Raw genomic sequence first — 6,115 nt, 5'->3', positions numbered from 1 at the left:
ACTTACTTCCAAAGGACGCACACACTGGAAAATAAAGAATGTGTAGCTGCAGCTCAAAATGCTCAAAGGCTGCTGCTGCTCTCTGTGCAGGAAACTGAATGAATGACACTCTGCCAAACATTTGCTACTACAGGTGGAAAAACTAGGTAATCACCATTAACAGCAGGTGTGACCATAATCAAAGGAACACTGTGACCTCACATCAAAGGAACACTTAATCAGTCAGTTAAGACATTAAAGGCACACTCTACTTAGAGGTAAAACAGAAAAAGTAACTCAACATATAGTATTTGGGGAATCTTCTTAACAGCCGCCCCCAAATCTGGCGCACCAGATTTGCCATCAAGTAGAAGATTCTGTCCATGTCCTAATCTGGGATGGCAGGTAGCTTGATAAGCCGGGCGACTGGCCTCATGTAGGTCTTCCCTCCGATATCCACTTCGGCTGTACGTACTCGTCCATCCGCCCCTGGGACAACCTTGCTCACTCGTCCGACTGGCCACAATGCCCTTGGCAGCTGTGGATCGACAACCATGACCACTGTGTCTGACTGAAGGTTGGCTGAGTCGTTCCACCACTTCGAGCGGGTCTGTAGTGTAGGCAGGTAGTACCTCACATAGTGCTTCCAGAACTGATCCGCTAACACTTGGCAGTGTCTCCATCGACGGCGGCTGAGGAGCTCAGACTCCGGGTAGACAGCCTGAGGCAATGCTGAGTCAAGCCGCCCCATCAGAAGCATGTTTGGCGTGATTGGTTCTGGGTCTGCCAAGTCTGTGGACAAGTACCCTAGGGGTTTTGAATTCAAGATCCCTTCAACTTCAATGAGGACAGTGTTAAGAACTTCCTCAGTGACGACTTGCGCCTTCACGGTAGCAGTCAGGGCGGTCTCGATGCTTCGGATTTCACGTTCCCAAGCTCCCCCGAAATGAGGCGCACTCGGTGGGTTGAACGTGAACTTGATCTGCTGCTTCCCCAACTGGGCTTGAAGGGTGGGATGTAGAGCTTTGAAGGCCTCCTGGAGTTCTCGATCTCCACCTTTGAAATTCGTGCCCTGGTCAGACAAAAGTTCCGCAGGTTTCCCTCTTCGGGCAACGAATCTTCGCAGGGCCATCAGAAAAGAATCGGAATCGATGCTAGACAGGAGCTCTATGTGGACGGCTCTAGTGGTCATGCACTTAAACAGCACTCCCCACCTCTTCTCATTCCGTCTGCCCACTTTCACTAGGAGAGGCCCAAAACAATCCACTCCGGTGGAAGTGAATGCTGGCTGGTATAGACGTAGGCGAGATTCAGGCAGGTCAGACATCTTCGGGATGGTAGGTTTGGCCCTCCAACGCTGACAGTCTGCGCAGGTCCGCTGCTGTTTCTTGATGGCCTCTCGCCCTCTGAGAATCCAATATCTGCGCCTGATCTCTGCATACAGCCGCTCTGAGCCAGGATGTCGCAGATCCTTGTCAGTGTCCTGAATTATCAGCCTTGTCACTGGGTGAACTGGGTCTAAGACAATAGGATGAACACTGTAGGGTTCTAGGTCAGAACTGCGCCGCAGTCTTCCTCCCACCCGGATGAGGTTCGTACTTTGGTCGTACTCTGGAGCCAGGGTGAGCAGGCGACTTGTGGAAGATACGGGCTTACTTGCTGCTAACTGCTTGAGGTCTTCTGCGAAGCATTGTTCTTGAGTCTTCCTTAAGATTTCTCTTTCCGCCTCTATGTGGGCCTCCGCAGAAGGAGTTCCTTGCAACCCGGCCGCCCCGTGACGAGACAGTGCAGTTGCTTCAACCAGTTCTCTGAAACTGCTAAACTGACCTGGATCTGGTAAAGCAGGGTCACTGGATGTGACGGACAGACCGCAGAAGGTTGGCTTCCTCACCTCCATCGGATCTTCCTGGTCTTCAGTCACTGGTTTGGCTGGCCAGTTGTCGGATGTCTGCCGTAGGAAGGCTGGGCCCTGACTCCATCGACCTCCTGTGGCAAGCTCCTGCAAAGACAGCCCTCGCGTAAGGTCATCTGCTGGATTATTGGCAGAGTCTACGTAGCGCCATGCCTGCACGTCGGTCAGTTCCTGAATTTCGGCTACTCTTGTGCCTACGAAGACTTTGAAGCGGCATGATTGAGACTGAAGCCAAGTTAAGACTGTTGTGGAGTCTGACCACAACACTATTGAGCGCAGAGGCAGGGTGAGCTCTCTTTCTAGCAGGGTGGCTAATTGTGCTGCGGTGACGGCAGCACACAACTCGAGCCGTGGCATGGACTGCTGGCGCTTTGGGGCTACCCTTGATCTGGCGGTTAGGAACGCCACTTCAACTTGCCCCTGGGGATCTTCTGTGCGCAGATATGCCACTGACCCATAGGCACGTTCAGACGCATCGCAGAAGATGTGTACATCTCTGACACTGTCCAGGCGGTCCATTTCGGCACTGGAATAACAGCGGGGGAATGAGATTAGGTGCAGGTGCTGCAGTTCCTCTTCCCAGGTCTTCCAGGCCTGGAGGACCTCATCAGGTAGCAAAGGATCATCCCACTCTCGCTGCTTGTCCCACAGCCGTTGTACCAGCATCTTGGCCCTTGTGGTATAAGGCACAATAAATCCTAACGGATCATATTGGCTCGCTAACACGCGGTAGATGTTTCTCATCGTGGGCGTAGAGCTCTCCTGTGCTCGACACTTGTACCCCATTGTGTCAGACTTGCACAACCAGCGGAGCCCGAGTGTCTGCTCCTGGGGTTCCACACCTGCTTGGTCGGACTGAGCCAAAGCTCACTGCTCTCCGCTCGAGCCTCTTTGGGTAGGTGACTGATCACTTCCGGTGTATTACTCGCCCACTGCCTCAGCTCGAATCCACCTGTCGACAGGAGCGCTTTCAGCTTGTCAACCAGTCTCTTTGCTTCACCTGTAGAGGACAGGCTCTGTAGATGGTTATCGACGTAGAAGCATCTCTCGACTGCCTCACGGACATCCTCTCCAGGCAGGCTGTGGTCGATCACGTGCTTCTGCAGCGCATAGGTGGCGCAGCACGGGCTGCAGGTGGTCCCGAAAGGGAGGACCTGCCACTCATAGATACTCGGGGGATCTTCTCTCTGTAGGTCTCGCCACAGAAACCGGAGCAGTGGCCTGTCTTCAGGTAGAAGTCTCACTTGGTGGAACATCCCCTTTATATCGCTACTGACAGCGACAGAATGTTCCCGGAAGCGCAGGAGGACACCGAGAAGTGTGGATCCCAAGGTAGGCCCAGGCAGGAGTAGCTCGTTCAGGTTCTCACCTCTGTACTTGAATGAGCAGTTGAAGACCAATCTGTTCTTGCCATTGTGATGAACCAGGTGATGGGGAATGTACCAAGTTTCGACTTGGTCCACCATCTCTGAGGGAACTTTAGTGGCATAGCCTGCCTCCTCCAACTTCTGAACTTCTGCGGTGTATACTGCTGCCTTCTCTGGGTCCTTGCCTAAACGGCGCTCCACGCCGCGCAGGTTCGCCAGTACAGCCTCTTTGGGTGCTTGCAGCTGTGGCATGTCTTTCACCCTCAGCAGGGGTGTGGCGTATCTCTGTACCCCGTCGACATTAACCCGAATCGTCTTGACGTCCAGCAGGTTCACTGCTTCCTGATCTTGTTTTGACCTGGTCACCAGTTTCTCACTCCGATAAGGCAGTGTGTCTAGCTGCCATAGCCTTTCCACCTGGCTGAGCAGCTCTTCATTCGGAGAAAGCGTGGATGTCAACAAACACTGTGACGGGGTAAAGCGTCTCTTGATGAACTTGGTTGGACCCTGGAGGGTCCATCCTAGCCTTGTGTTGACCGCTGTGGGACCTCCCGGTGGCCCTAAACGCACCGGCTCTATCGGGGTGATCAGATACGGATAATCTGAGCCAATTAACAGGAGTGGGTGGACACAGTCAAGCGGTTGGAGTGGCAATCCCTGGAGATGCTTGTATTTCCGTTGGAGAGCTGCCACTGACTGAGTATGCTCTGCGAGACCCAATTCCTCTGCCGTGAATGCACCCTTGATTTTGAATCGGCTGTGTGGCTGGCTGGCGGGGGAGATGGTGAACGATACAGTTGAACCATGGAGAACCCTAATATCTTGCCGTACTGTTCTCAGGGCTAGGTCTTCTGGCGTTCCTTTGATGCCCAGCTGCTTGGCTGCGGCTGAGAGGAGTATGGTCCTCTCTGACCCATCATCCAATATTGCATAAGTCTCTACTGTCTGACCTCCATGCCGGAGAATGACTTTAGCAATCTTCAGTAAGACCTGACTACAGCCAGCCCGGCGATCTAGGTAGAGAACATCACTTGCAGTACTCACCATGCAGACATCCTCCTCCACAGGTCTCGTGTTGAGGTCATGCAGGGCTTCAACATGCTTGCCTTTGCATATCTGGCAGGTCGCTCTGAGCCGACATTTTGCTGCCTGGTGACCACGGCCACATTTCCAGCATTTCTTGTTGGACTTGATCCATGCAGTCTTCTGCTCCTTGGTAAGTTGACTGAAGTTGGAGCACTGGTCTAGGAAATGCAGAGAGTTGTTGCAGTATGGACAAAAGGTTTTGGGCTTTTCTGGGGCTGGGTTTGTGGAAAGCGCAGACTCAGTAGTGGCAGAGTTTGTCTCTGTTCCATGTAGGATGGTCGTCACCTTGCGTGATCTCTGATCTTTGTGTCGATCCTTCCTTGACGCTGTGCTCTCCTTCACTTCATCGCGGCTGAACTTGAGTCCACTCTGTTGGATATCAAGCTCATACTCCAGCCAATTAGCAAAGTCCATAAGGGTCGGGACTTTGATGTTCAATGGATGAACATACCTCTTGAAGTTGGCACACATGTCGTGGGGGAGTTTGGCTGAGAGTCTTGCGACATGTGAACCACACTGAAGCTCTATGTGGCCATCTTCACCCAGCTGATCTAACATGCCTACCAGAGCTCTGATATGCAAAGCAAACCTTCTAAAGCTTGCTGTATCCCCACTGCGGATAGTGGGCCCATCCATCAGTTCTGCAATTCGTTGCAAAGCCAGCTGGTGTGGTTGACCGTAATGGGCACTGAGGGAGGCCATGGTGTCACTGTATGGGTAGCGGGAGTTGCTGTAGGAGTCTGCTATTAACAGGGCTTCTTCAAATTTCAAGTGGTCTGTAAGCACCTGAAATTTAAATCTCTCTGTTGCATCTTGGGGCAGAAGATTTTCCAGAGCGATCTTCAGTCTTGCAAACTCCCTTGGATCCTCTCTGGTGAACTTAGGGATAGCTGGCTTCGGTCCTCGGTAGGACCTTTCCTGACGAGCGGGTGAAGAGGAGCGGTGAGGAGGAACGGCAGGGACCTGCCGTATTGATGAATACTGCTGACGGTGAGGTTGGTGAGGCGGTAGCCCACGGTACGGTCTGTCGGATTCCTCAATGCTCCACTCATCTGAGGCTACTGAGCCCCCATCAGGTTCACAATAATCAGGTGTAGGTGGCGGTGATGACCGCCCCCCTAATCTGTTAAGGCGAGCTGTGAGGTCACGTATCAGGTCCACTGGTAGTCTTTGAGCCGATGGTGGAACATCATCCGCTACTGGTGGTGGTGGCAGCGGCCAGTCTCCATCCTCTGGCTGAATTGCACTGCGATGTCCACCTGGAGGTGGGTTGTTGCTTGGTGGAAGGGCAGAGCCAGAAATGGTGGTTGGGGCTGGCTGCCTGTTGGACTGGGGCCGCTGCTCAGATTGTGAGGGGGGCCAGACAGATGTTGTTTGGACTGGCAGAGGGGCATTATGGACATGCAGAGGGGTGCTACTACTAACTGTCACTTGTCGTTGCATATTCAGCAGAGTCCTCCACAACCGTTGATTCTCCTCTTGTAGCTGTCTGACAGCTCCTAGCACTTCTGATGAGGCTGGTGTATTTAGTGGGGCACATGGGTGTGATCTGCCATAGGTGGCGTCGATACTATCCATCCCCCCAGGACTTGTTGACCCAGTTTCATCTATAACTAAATACTGAGAACTTGGCTCATGGGTCCCCATGCCCCATTCACTGTACCTCTGTTGTTGAGTGAGGGGCGTCATCTTGGCGTATCCCTCCATTCGCTGTCGTTGAGTGAGGGGCGTCATCTCGGCGTATCCCTCCATTCGCTGTCGTTGAGTGAGG

This window comes from Nannobrachium achirus, assembly GCF_963921795.1.
Source record: "Nannobrachium achirus genome assembly, chromosome: 14".
NCBI classification, from domain to species: domain Eukaryota; kingdom Metazoa; phylum Chordata; class Actinopteri; order Myctophiformes; family Myctophidae; genus Nannobrachium; species Nannobrachium achirus.
Note: the sequence above shows the minus strand (reverse complement) of the source record.